The sequence below is a fragment of the Oncorhynchus mykiss genome, chromosome 3 (assembly GCF_013265735.2).
Source record: "Oncorhynchus mykiss isolate Arlee chromosome 3, USDA_OmykA_1.1, whole genome shotgun sequence".
Taxonomy (NCBI): Eukaryota; Metazoa; Chordata; class Actinopteri; order Salmoniformes; family Salmonidae; genus Oncorhynchus; species Oncorhynchus mykiss.
The window spans coordinates 20701700-20716337 of NC_048567.1; the positions used below are offsets into that span (position 1 = coordinate 20701700).

The window sequence follows — 14638 nt, forward strand, 5'->3', positions numbered from 1 at the left end:
ACATTGACCATAATGTTTCTTTAGACCCGACTAAAATAAATAATGGCTTTATTGTGATGGTGTATATTAAATTGATTTCTTAGACTTTTTAAAATGTAGATGTTCCAAAGGCGCTCATCCAGCTTTTATGTTGGAGGTCTGTAGATACAAAACCTGTTTATGTTAATTAATGATCAATTACTGTGAGACCAGCAGTCTTTTGCATGATAATAATGCATGATAATGCATGATCACCACAGCCCTAGACACCACCGTCTTTGGGTTGCCAGGCATCTCAATCTCACTAAGACCCCTCCATGTCTACCTCAAGTCTTCCTCCATCTGCGTCTTCAATTCCTTCTCTCCAGTAGGACTCCCAGGCTACCCGGTGCCTCACTGAAGAGGCTAGACCACCTACCTTCTGCCGTAGGTCGGGTGGATGGTGAGTACCCAGCAATTCATATTCCAATAGTTCTACCGTGTGTATGAAGTAATGCACAAAACAAACTGGGTAATAACATTGTTAGGAAATTATGATTAATATGACTGAACAAATCATTTTAAATGGAACTGTAAGTAAACTTATACTCTGTTATATTATGTTTAATAGGCAATATGAGTTCATAAGAAGAAATTGTGTGACAAGAGAAAGGAGTAATAAAATGTTAATGAACACCATTCCAACTGGGCAGGAACAAATGGGTTGTGGACTGTGTAAACACATAAGGTCGTTAGCCTATGGTTGACCCAACCTGAAACTTAGCTCTGGGGTTTTTAGATAAGGCAGTGAGTGCATTCCTAGGGTTTCTGTTAATTAAAACTGTCAGTTCAGTGGTGATCGATAATGTTGAGGGGTCAAAAGTTATCTGGGAGTGTGTTAGTAAGTTAGAATGAACTTTTCACCTTACTTTGTCCTGTCGAGAGGAGGGGGTTCGGTTAAGGCAGTGAAATGACGTCATGATCTGTATTTAAACTGATGCATGTGTTTGAGTGGGAGCGCGCTCCGAGAATAAATTCTATTACCTATTATTTAAAGACTGGTCTGCGTCTATTTTATGCAAACAAGAAATCTTACAAATAATCATAAAATAGATGAAGGGCTTTCAATTGATGAAAGCACATTGGCTTAATTAAATTATACTAACAATTGGTCCTTCGAGTGGATTCCACAAACTTCTCTGTCGTCCGAAGGGAAAAGCTGAAAACCGTGCGCACGGACGAGGTTGGACTCGTAGTTTAAAAGTCCTGGCCTCCAGCAGAGGTTTAATAACAGGCCGGTATATATATCTTAGGTCGACAGAGAACGTGACGGAATCGAACCGGCATTGCTTTTCCCAGTCTACAGGACGAAGGTAAATAGTCTTTATTCTCGAATTTGGGAGGAATTATTTAAGATATTTTTGATTGAAGGTGCTAAAGGAGTTTGGATTTAATCAATGATAGTTGCTTGAATATTTTGAACAAATACAATGGGTTTCTACTTTGTGGGTAACCAAAATCGATAGGAAGGAAGCGAGTCTGAAATGACTCGTGGTAAGGTGCACTACCGAAAGTAAACTAGGACTTAATCAATCTTGGCCTTGCAAACCGAAAGATTTTTTAAGGGTGGGATATAGTAAGTATTGTTAGATGGGACGTTCATTCTGTACAAATAGGATAGCCATTAATTCAATAAACATACCTAAATAAAGTTTTTACCTAATAGTCTATCTGTAATATGGGAAGTAGTCTGACTATGAAAAGTATCAGATAGATATGTTAAAACAGGTGAGGATAAATTAGGCTTGGTGAGGAGGCAGAGCAATTCTAGGCGAACCTAATCACTGAACCCATTCAATACTGAAAGAGATTAATATCCAGGGAGGAGAGGGAAACTAATTCTAGAAGTAGTGAGATATGAGATATTAATTAACGTTGAAAGTCCCAAGGAACAATAGTTTATAATGAGCTTATAATTGTATACGGGTGAAATGTAATGTCCAAATCAAAAGTCAACTATAGATGAGGTTTCCAGGAAGGAGAATACATACAGATTATCATTAAAGAGAGGATCTGTACCCCCTAATAGAGTTACCCAATCCCCAGGCGGGGGAGGGAGATCATGAACCTATTGTTCGGGTCTATAGACCTTGGACGCAGAGAGACGTAGAAAAGGCAGTAGAAGGTATCCCCCACCCGAAGACAGGAATGGCAGGTTTTGAGAGAGATCTGAATGGACTAGTTTCCAGTTTCAGGCTAAACACAGGGGAGGTGGAAAGAGCAGTTAGAACCATGGTGGGAAAGGATTGGTTTGCTGTGCGCGGGGCCTGGGTGCCAACAGGGAATAATGGGGACATTATACAGTGGAGCGCGGGACCTGGAGAGCCATCCAGAGCAAACATTACAGAAGTAATCTAGTCGATCAAATAGTGGTGGTGAGAATACGGCTGCAGGAGCTACTTGCGGGATTATCACCCATATATGTGAATCCTGCTGAAGCCGAGGGAGGTGTAATAGAGGTAGAAAAAGGAATAAAGACGAGAAAAGAGGAGAAAAGAGGATAAGGCGAGTCAAAAGAAAAAGAGAAAATGTTTTAATTGTAACGAAATTGGACATTTCGCCCGGGAGTGTAACACTCCCTGCAAAAGACGTCACCACCAATATTGTAGTTTAACTGAGGGAAAGGTCAGAGACGACAATCGGGTAAAGAAAAAGAAGGGTTAGATCCAAAGGGAGCGAGATTAATGAGAATCATAACTGAGGGAAAATGTTGGGCGTTTAAATTAGTTATATTTTCTGTTGTTCAGATGCTGGAGTAACAAATACAGATAACTGTAAATTGGGTCTATTTGCGGAGAATCTCAGTTCCATAGCATTGGTGGTATAGTGGTGAGCGTAGCAGTCTCACAACCTGCAGTCCAGGGTTCGGTTGCTGAGGCGTAAAAAAATAATAATAATATATATATATCTGAGTTTTTGGTTGTAATTAAACTAATTGTTTAGCAGAGAAAGTTATAGTCACTAGTATTGGTATAACAGATAAACTGAACGTGTTAAATAGTTTGTTTGGGACAAACTGAAAGACTAATTCATTCAACTTAAAATAAGAACGAAGCGAATTTTGATGCAAGACGATGTCTGTTCACTAAATTATCTGTTGGGAATAATATATTGAGAATAGAGTTGTAATTAAAATGCTAAATCAAAGACGAGACAGTAATTCAAATCAAATTAATTGTGAATAATAACGGGGAAACAATTACGATAGATTTGTGTCCATCGAAATGTTTTTATAAAATTAGCGAATTGATTGATGTTGTAAACTCTAATTCAGGATTCAACAGATGTGATAAATCAGGTTTGGTTTATCGGACCCAAAATACTGTTGCTGCAGACAGCCAACCATTATTTACAATTAATTGAAAATCGTTGCGAAATGAGTCGAGGTTGAGCGCTTGTTGATGACATCACTCGCGAGGCTTTCGTCGCCACGGAAATGATGTCGTGACTGGGGGTAACGGAGAGAATGCTTCGTGTCTTTTAGAAGAAAAATGCGTGCATTATTATTGAGTCACTTTTCAGAAGTTGATAAAAATGTCGAAATACATTTTTAAAAGGAGTATGTAAATCGTCAGGAAAGATGCAAAAAACTAGCAGCTGATTCGCTAGGTGGGTATCATTGATTTGTGGCGTTTATTTGGACTGTAATTAGGCCATGTCTGAATCGTAAAACATCATGATAATGGATTATGATGGTTATTGATTCCTGGTTTGATTTAACTTTAATTAAGCATTTGTTCTGGTGTGTTTAAGTAAGGATTATTTATACCGGGACGGATGGAAGTTATATAAAATATGTGAGTTGAAGGAGCCAAGGGAAAATACGCTACATTTTTATTAAATATCTGGGATTATAATCTTGGGGAGAATGAGGCCATAAACGACCAAATTGAAAAAGGCCTGGAAGTTTTGATTAATCATTAAGGTTTGCAAATATATACACATAAGACATTTGTTAGGACTATTTGTTTTGGTGCAAAGGTATTTTAAAGAGGCATGCTCAAATATGGAACTTTATGAGTTTTTATTTTATTAGTTTTAGATTATACAAGTGAATTTAGATTTTAAGGATAAAGGGTTCTTTAATATGTCTAATGTAGTATAGAACTTGACTGTAAAAGGGTGGGTTGACTTATTGACCTTATCATGACTGTCTTCTGAGGTCTGATCAGCCTCAGGGGAGAGTCATTGGTATAATGAATGTGGTCCTATTGAGTTACTAGTTTTAAGGTAAATTCATTATAATGGAGTTTTGGTTAGGGGTTTGGAATTATTGTTTGAATCACTTAAGAGAAAGTGTTTCAGGATGCTGATTTACAATATTAGCTGTGAAGTTTTTGAATGGGCTATTAATGATTTGGTATTGTAACGGAGAAAAAAAAATCCTATTTATCATTGAGAATAAATAGGGGAAGATAAGATACATTGAGGTTTGGATAGGATATATATTAAGCCAATAGGGCAGGGAATTACATAGAAAAATAAGTTGCAGTTTTTAGGGGTGATGAATTACTGTAGATAAGGTATTCCACACTTTGCAACATATATTAAATTCATGTTATTATCAGATAGAATACTGAGGGTCCCTGAAGGAAAGGGCTTGTTAGTGTAGGAAGGACTTTGATATGATTAGCATTTGTTTTGAATTTGTTTGACTATTAGGAGTTTTTTTTAAATAGTATTACATTTAACAGGAATATAGGACATCTGTGATGATTTAGGATTATTGTTAGGATTAAGATAGATTGATTAAGGAAATGTAAGGACTTTAGAGATTGTCACTCATAGATATGTTTTTTCTAAAATCAATGATTTTAGATAAAGTCAAACAGTTAGGAGCTTAGTGGTATTTGAGAGGTATGAGAGAAAAGGGTTATGGTTTAAATCGGTAAATATATATATTTAAGAAAATATATAAGTAGCACAGATACTTCTTTAAAGTAGATAAGAAACTTGACAGAGTATTGGTACAGGATTGACATGAATGGACGCCCAAGGGAGAATTGGACATTTGGAAAATGAAAGGGGCGCTCCTACATGATTTACTAATCTTACCTAAGTCATTGTTTAAGAGTAGGCAAGGTTGTTACCTGGGCAGAGCCAGGTAACAAAGGGGGGATGGGTAAATTGTGTTCTAGGATAGGATGTGACCTACGGGATAATTAACTGATAAAAAAAAAAAAAAAAAAAATATTAGCTAATAATAGAACAAATGAGAAACTGTTTGTTAACCAAACCTGTATGTCCAAGATTTTATGCACTACAGGTGAATTACAGGTGAAGTCACTCAATCCAATCCCTGAGGCCTGTTGGGGGTACCATACCAATGACTCCTGGGGACAGCTAGCAGAAAGAAATACCCGGATTCATATCACACTGCGGGAGGGTAAGACACCTTGTCACTGTCGAACAATAACAGAGTTCGAGAGGAGAACTGGAATTAACAGAATTCTGGGGGCCATCTCTCGAATGAAAAATACCTTACCTGTCCTTTCCTCACTGTTCTTGTTCATAGAAGTGAAAATGTGTCTGACTCTTGCTAATGATGTGTTTTCTGGAAGAGGGTGGGGCTTTATAGGTGAGCTGTCCATCCTAAGCTGTATGGTTGGAGATCTTATTCCTACAACATGAACCCGAGAAGGCCAGAGGGTAATATTGACATAATTAAATGAGAAATTAGTATTAACCAAGCATAAGAGATTACTTGATCTGGATAAACAGGATGGTTGAGATCTGGGGATTTCAGTAAGATAAGGAGACTCAGGGCTCACATCTGTTGAATGTGTGGGAGAATGACATGATGGCGGAGTATTACTGGCTAATTGAACAGAGGTATGTGTACTGAAACATTTTGAGAATGCCTTTTACGCTCATTCAACACCATGACATGGTGTTGACTAAACGGGAGAAAAGAAGTACTCCGACTGGGTCTTTTGATGATAGGGTTTGTATTAATAACATTGTGGATCCAAGGGTGGCAGATGAGATCAAAGCTATAAATTAGATCCTGGCAGGATTAGAGTCAAGTATTTTTTGGTGGTCCACTCTCAATGAGAATGTGGATTGGATCAATTATATCTATTAAAAATCCACAGCGCTTCACCAATTATTTTAGAGATGTAATGAATGACTTGGCAGAATAGAATAGTCTTGGATGTTTGCTGGCTGAAGAGGGTGGGAGTGTATAGGTAGTTTGACTCCAGGATATACAGTTAGGATGGATCAGTGACCAAGGCCTTGTCTGGTTTACACACCCTAGTTCACGAGTTGGAAATAAACTCAGGGGTGGATACTTCTTTGGCTAATTGGGTTGACAGTGTGTTTGAAAGATGGAAAAATGTTATGATTACTGTGTTATGGGCTACCTTCACCTGTGTGACTGTGTTAGTTTTGTACGGACGTGGTTGATTGCGTGTATGTATGAAAGTTATCATTTCCAGGACTCTGGCGAAATCGATGACACTTCAGATGGAGATATATGGACCAATCCTAAACTCTGACCAGTGGAATACAAAATACATGGCTTGGACGTAATAGAAGAATCCGGATCATTTCACTCGCGAGGAGACCATATTTGATGTTTAGGAAACTTAGATGTTTTCTTATTTCAATGTATAGACTGTTTTTTCATGAAGATTAACAGAAAATCCTGATAAGTAGAATTAAGATTCTGATGTAGGATAGAACAGTCATGGAAGTTGATTATGTACATACATGTATTGGTTGTCTTCTTTTAGTATCATTGATATTTCCATGTAGTGTTTAATGTTGGTATGAGTTGTTAAGTCATTTTGAGGGTGGATTGTTAGGAAATTATGATTAATATGACTGAACAAATCATTTTAAATGGAACTGTAAGTAAACTTATACTCTGTTATATTATGTTTAATAGGCAATATGAGTTCATAAGAAGAAATTGTGTGACAAGAGAAAGGAGTAATAAAATGTTAATGAACACCATTCCAACTGGGCAGGAACAAATGGGTTGTGGACTGTGTAAACACATAAGGTCGTTAGCCTATGGTTGACCCAACCTGAAACTTAGCTCTGGGGTTTTTAGATAAGGCAGTGAGTGCATTCCTAGGGTTTCTGTTAATTAAAACTGTCAGTTCAGTGGTGATCGATAATGTTGAGGGGTCAAAAGTTATCTGGGAGTGTGTTAGTAAGTTAGAATGAACTTTTCACCTTACTTTGTCCTGTCGAGAGGAGGGGGTTCGGTTAAGGCAGTGAAATGACGTCATGATCTGTATTTAAACTGATGCATGTGTTTGAGTGGGAGCGCGCTCCGAGAATAAATTCTATTACCTATTATTTAAAGACTGGTCTGCGTCTATTTTATGCAAACAAGAAATCTTACAAATAATCATAAAATAGATGAAGGGCTTTCAATTGATGAAAGCACATTGGCTTAATTAAATTATACTAACAAACATTTAAGAAGATTCAAAGCAATCTCACATTGGGATAATATGAGATCTGAAGAACAGTGACCCAAGATGGCCTTCCTTTCTTTAGCTGTAGCCCCAACTAGGCTTCGCAAGAGGGGCAGGTTTCTTTTAAACGCAGAGACATAGCGGTTACTTTTTAGGAATGTACGCAGCTGGCCACTGTTCAAACACATCCCCCCCAGTTCAACCAGGTCCCTACACATCAATCATCATGACAACTTCAAAGGAATAGATGCAATATAGCCATAAAATAACACACCCTCCAACACGTGACAACATGAACAGGATGTATATTTGGATGTACATGCCCATATTTGGACATATACAACAGAAAACATTAATTTTCACCTTACAGTGAAATGCTTACTTACAAACCCTTAACCAACAATGCAGTTAAGAAAAAGAAGTGTAAAAATAGATGAGTAAAAAATAAAATAAAGCACCCCCCCCAAAAAAATGCCATTAAAACCTATGTGTTGCGATAATTGCGTTGTTTTCTCTATAACCTGTTAATTCATATGCCTTGTGACCTTGATATATATAGGCCTAAAGGCTGAGACAATAAGAAGACACAGTGGCAGAATAAATTCAACCACACCTTTGTTTTATCACAAAACCAGAAAGCAACCTCTGTCCAGTTGTCACGACTTCTGCCGAAGTCGTTGCCTCTCCTTGTTCGGGGGGTGCTCGGCGTTCGACATCACCGGTCTTCTAGCCATCATTGATCCTTTTTTCATTTTCCATTGGTTTTGTCTTGTCTTCCCACACACCTGTTTTCAATCCCATTCATTACCTGTTGTGTATTTAACCCTCTGTTTCCCCTCATGTCTTTGTCAGAGATTGTTTTATTGTCAGTGTAGTGTGATTGTTGTATAGGTGCGCGTCGGGTCTTCGTACCCATGTTTGTGTGTTTATGTACATTTAGTGTTATGGAGCATACTCCGTGGACTTTATTAAAAGACTCCATTTTATACTCCATTTGACTCTCCTGCGCCTGACTTCCCTGCCACCTATTACACCTACGCCTTGACACCAGTGAAGTCCACAAAACATATTGCATGTACAGTAACAGACCTACAGCATGGTCAAGCAAGTTAATGTTTCTGACATTTTTGGACCACTAAACAACTATTGATTTAGAACCACAGAGAGTTACCGCAAGTCGCAAAGAAAACAGGAGCTGCCTCCACTATTCCAGCACCATTTCAACTTCAACATTTCAACATCATCAAATCACATATGCTTAGTCTAATACAGTGACAACTAAAAGATTTTAAAAAACAATTTAGTCCAATCAACGTAAGCTAAATATGATGTGGCTGTCCATGGTTCTGATTTCTGTGTGTGCGCGTTTGTGCAAGTAGAAAAACATGTTGACTCACCGACTTGTAGAGAAACACCAATGCCATCCTCCTCTCTTTCATGCTGGCAAAATGGTCTATCACTCTGTCGTACGCTACATGCTTTTATTTTTGTTGTTGTCCTAGGCTACCTGGCTAAAATGCTTGCTCGCTAGCCTAACTTCCATTTATGGGCAACGTTGGCTAGTTAACGTTAGTCTTCTACATCAAGCTACATATTGAACTTCCATCCTCTCAGGCCAGGGGCACAACAATGTATGAATTAATGGTTAGATCAGAATCGCCGTTATAATCATTGGCCAGTATGGAGAATTATGTAAAACCACAAGTCCTAATCCCTTTCTCCATCCATGGCTAATTCCAGAAAAGGGCAATTTTTAGCAAGCTGGCTAGCTAGCCACTGGAGGATAACAACACAAACAGATGTAACAAATCAAGTTGTCTGTCAATGATGTATGCTCTCAATGGGATTTGATAGGAGTGACGTTAAATCCAAGCTGGTTTCCCTTAACACCTTTTTTGGTGCGCAAGGATGATTCACAGTTGAGCTTGCTCAATTTCGCTCAACGCTGATTGGCAAATGTTTTATACTTTTTTTGTCAAGGGAGGCCAGATGCTCGCTGGCTTCCCTTGCCTTCAATGCTATGGGTGGCAACAATGTTATACTCGTTTGGACCAGACAGCATCAGATAGATGGCCTACATGTAGAGAGACAGAGAGGTGCTGTTTCGCTCACTTGTATGCTTTCTCCTGTGAGATCTATTCAGCCAATTGCGAATTGAAGAAAAAATTCTGAAACACAGAGACGAAGGATAAATTATTATCTTTTTAGAAAATGTATTGGTATGTTTTTTGGGGAAGCCTGGTGTCATGACTTCCGCCGAAGTCGCCGAAGGGCTGCGTTCGGCGGTTAACGTCACCGGTCTTCTAGCCATCCCCGCTCCACCTTTCATTTTCCATTTGTTTTGTCTTGTTTTCCCGCACACCTGGTTCACATTACCTCATTAGACTAAATGTATATTACCCTCTGATTCCCCATGTCTGTGTGTGGAATTGTTCTTTGTGTAGGGTGTTATGCTACAGGCTGGCTTGCGCTAGGTTTGTTTCAAACCTAGGTTTGTTTGTTTTGTTTATTCCGGTTCATGTTACCCTGGTTGTGCTTTGCGCTGCCTCGGGTGTGCCTTTGGGCCAGGGTGTATATTAAAGTTCTCCTGTTATCACCCATCTCTGCTCTCCAGAGCCTGACTTGAGCCCGGCAACCAGTCACTCACCCCTTTACACCTGGCTTCCCTTGGTGTCCATGAATGCACACTACTGAGTGTATTTTAGGTTTAAAAATGCTAATTTCCATGTAGAAATTTCCGACTCGATTTACCCTTATGAAAAATGTATCAATCCCAACAAAAATTGGAATTTAATTGTAATCCACATAATAATTCATATTTCCTGTTGCTGCAGGATTATTTTCCTGCTGTAGCAAACTGTCTCAAATTAAGATCCTACATCTGTATCTATGTGAGAGAGGGAAGTGATGGAGAGATTCAGTCAGAGAAAGTGAGAGAGATGTGTGAAAGAGTGAGATTGTGAGGCAGAGAGCATGAGAGACAGCGTGAGAGAGTAAGAAAGAGGGAGAGAGAGCGAGATGATGGTTTGTCTGGGGAGAGCTAAGCAGCAGAATGTAACGTCTTAATAGGCCAGTGCAGTTACACACACACACAGACGTGCACAGTTTTAAAAGTCTGTTTAAAGTTCCTAATGTGCTTTAAGCAATTTAGCCTTTGGAGAGGAGCAGAGTGCATGTAGGATATTAACCCCTGGCAGTAACCTGCTCTAATTAAATTACCCTCACACACACATCTATAAAACACACACACTCTTCAAAAAGAGGATGAGATTAGTGAGGAGGATGATAAGGGAGATAAATCAGATGATTACAGTGGGCGTCTGTGCTAGTGGTTTATAGTTTGGGGCGGCAGGTATCCTAGAGGTTAGAGAATTGGGCTAGTAACCAAAAGGTTGCTACATCAAATCCCTGGGCTGACAGGGTAAAAATCTGTTGTTCTGCCCCTGAACAAGGCTGTTAACCCACCGTTCCTTGGCCGTCATTAAAAATAAGAATGTGTTCTTAACGGACTTGCCCAGTTAAATAAAATAGATAAATAAATACTGTATTTATTGACTTTGGCTGTTTCTTATTGGTTATGTATTATGTTTTGATAGCCAGTTCAGAGCACAATGTATCACTGGTTGCTGCATGCCTCCTAACATGAATCCTGAGTTTATGTTTTCTTTGTAGAGATTGTCTTTTTAATGGAATATGTCACTCATCTGTGGGACTTTCTGTCCTTCTTTGTTTCTTCTTTTGCTTCTTTTTCTTTAGCCTCAATTCAATTAATTGCAGGAAAAGGAAACAGCCCAGAATGTTTACACAGTATTTTAAGGACAGGTGTTATTTTGTGTCCTACAGTGTATTGGAGGTGTCAAACTGTTTATCTTGCAGACATTGTAATTGGATATTGACACAAAACCACACCTGAAATATAAAGGACATATTTGAATCCACAGTGCAGTCTCCCTTTCCTGATGAAATCTGTCTAGACTCTCTCACTTTGAATCTCCCCGAAGGTCAATTCAGGCTACCGTATTCAAAGGGTGTGTGTTTTTGTGTGTGCCATGCTGAGGAGCACTGTTGTGGTGAGACAGCAGACTGTCTGGGAAAATGCTGGACTGGGGAGTGCGATTAGCAGCACGTCAGCAGCTGTCATTCACAAACACACACATATATATACACACACACAAACAATGCTGCTGTCAAGCACTGACAAATTGAGAGACAGTGCCAGGTAACTCCCATTCAACACACACACACACACACACACACACACACATTACTCATGAGTCCATCATATTCGAGCTATCCCTCTCTCTTTGTCCTGCTGTATTAAGCTGTCAGTGTCTGATCCACCTTACAGAGGTGTGTGTGTTGGTTTTGGTTCATACCACCCACTCCTCTATGTAGGAATATCTTCCATAGACAGACATCTATACATCTTGTCTTTCTTTGTGAAAAACGTTTACTGATCTGTTTTATAAAAGACCATAGTGTATCATGACTGTAGTCACAGCCTAACACCTTGCCTTATAATCAGAGGGTTTTTCCTGTTTAATATTTTTTTTTTTATAAATTGATGTTCGTTTTTTACAATCACTTTGGCACTAATTTCAGAACCTTGATGTCATTTTTCAAAACTCACAACCAATGATCAAAATGGACATTTTTCAATTTCTTCAATTTATTTTTCCAATTTCTTGGATACAATACACAAAGCTAAGATCAGTTGTTCATTGATCTAAAATCACCTGTTCAAAATGACAACTATTACCATTTCAAAAAGTAATTCACACATTACATCTGAAATGACTGTCTATTCATTTCATTACAATGATCTATCAATTGATACAACTGCTCAAAATAATAAGTAACTGTTGCATTACTCTTAATGCATAGTTTTATGTAAACTGACAAATATTCCATGTTTAGATCATGAAAGTTTCAGAATAACGAGATCCATTGACACCAATTACCGTGGAACATGAACCAATTGGACTACATTATCTATGGATGTAATATTTCTTCAGACACTTTGTATGGTCCCATGTGCCACTTTTCCAGACCATGTTTTCAGATTTGACATTACTGTACACTCACCGGCCACTTTATTAGGTACACTTATCTAGTACTGGGTAGAACCCCCTTTTGCCTCCACAACAGCCTGAATTATTCAGTGTTGTACATTAAGAGATGCCCTTCTGCACACCGTTTTAAACAGCTGTTATGAGCATGTGTGGCCTTTCGGTTAGCTTGAATAAGTCTGGACATTCTCCTCTGACCTCTCATTAACAAGGTGTTTTGCCCACAGAACTGCCGCTCACTGAATGTGTTTTGTTTATCGCACCATTCTCTGTAAACTCTAGACTGTAGTGCATAAAAATCCCAGGAAGGCAGCTGTTTGAGATGCTGGAGTCACCATGTGTGGCATCAATCATACCACAGTCAAAGTTGCTTAGATTACGCATCTTGCCCGTTCTAAATGTTTGGTCGAACATCGAAAGCTCTGTACTCTATATATTGAGTAGCAGGCAGCCACATGATTCGCTGTTCGACTGTAACCTTCCTTGATGAGCTAAATCAGGTGTAGAGCTGATGGCATAACCTATGTCATTGTGTGGGATAATGTCAGGTTCCACCATGCTCAAATGGTGCAAGCATGGTTTCAGGCCCATCCACAATTTCCCAACCTGTACTTACCCCCATACTCTCCTTAACCTCTTGGGGCTAGGGGGCAGAATTTTCACTTTTGGATAAATAGCGTGCCCAATTTCAACTTCCTGCTACTCATGTCAAGAACATAAGATGTGCATATTATTCATAGATTTGGATAGAAAACACTGACGTTTCTAAAACTGTTTGAATCATGTCTGAGTATAACAGAACTTATGTAGCAGGCAAAACCCTGAGGACTAACCGTTCAGATTTCTTTTAGGTCTCTGTTCAGTGAGTTCTCATTGGAAAGCGATATTTCTTAGGAACTGGTTTTCAGTTCAAGGTTTCTTTAAAGATATGAATGCACAATGCAATGTTTTGAACATTGGACAGCCTGTGTTACAAGTGATGACCGTTTTGAGTTTGTGTCTAGAGTTTTGAAAAATGACCACAAGGTTCTGAAATTACTGCCAACGTGATTAGTTTTTAACAATGTTGTTCCGCTGTAATACTACTTGCCACCTAGCAATTTTATGAAGTTGGAATTAGTTAGTCCAGATCTGTGCCCAATCTCCCAATCTCATAATTAGCTACAGAGATCAAGTTAGAGTATAGAGTAACTATCTTAGCTGGCATGCCTACTGGATATAAAAGCAATTACTAATCTTTTACCCAGATTTTTGCAGAGAAGAATATTTAGTTTCTTTAAAAAATAAGCACAGTCAGGAGGATAAAGATAGCTCAAGAGGTTTGCTTAGATATGCAGAAAAATATACATATTGTAAGGGGTGCGTAACTGGTGGGAAGTCAGACGCAGGAGAGCAGAGCTGGGTAATAACCGGAGCAGTTTAATTATCAAAACCTACAGCATCCAGAAAAACAAAATATGGGTACAAAACCCGTCGCCACCAGTCAAAATGTGCACAAGCACTTACAAACAATTTCACACACAGACATGGGGGGAACAGAGGGTTAAATACACAAGTAATGATGGAAATGTAAATCAGGTGTGTGGGAAAACAAGACAAAAGGAAATGAAAGGTGGATCGGCGATGGCTAGAAGACCGGTGACGTCGACCACCACCCAAACAAGGCGAGGAACCGACTTCGGCGGAAGTCGTGACACATTTAACATGAAATGAAGCATAATGATTGTTACGAATCCCTTTTGGCCCAACAGTCTAGGGGAGATGGTAACGAGACCCGTAACATAACTCATGCAAATTATAGTGAAAAAGTAAAAGTGAGAACGAAATAACCACAGACAACTAAATTACCATCAAACACATGGTTTATTAGAAACACACGGTAATGGGGGGAGCAGGAAAAGGGGCTGAGCTGGACCCAAGGAAAGAAACAATAAGTATTCAAAAACACCCCTAAGCTAGACTAGCCTACTTTAACAACAGCTAACTAACAAAAAATACAGTGGGTGGTCCACCCAGTTCTAACTAGTGTTTGTAACAAAGTTTACCTACAGGTAGTGTATGTCCATGGGCGACTTGTCTTGGTTCCCACCAGCAAACAAACACCATAACAAAAAAGCA

General features: G+C 38.9%; 1 long non-coding RNA gene across 1 annotated transcript; it reads left to right on the plus strand.

Moving 5' to 3' along the window:
* The first annotated feature begins 504 nt into the window (after positions 1 to 504).
* On the plus strand, positions 505 to 7335 carry LOC118946510. The gene is made up of 2 exons (XR_005041385.1): positions 505 to 3627; positions 5269 to 7335. It is a non-coding gene; the product is annotated as an uncharacterized LOC118946510 (long non-coding RNA).
* The last annotated feature ends 7303 nt before the right edge of the window (positions 7336 to 14638 follow it).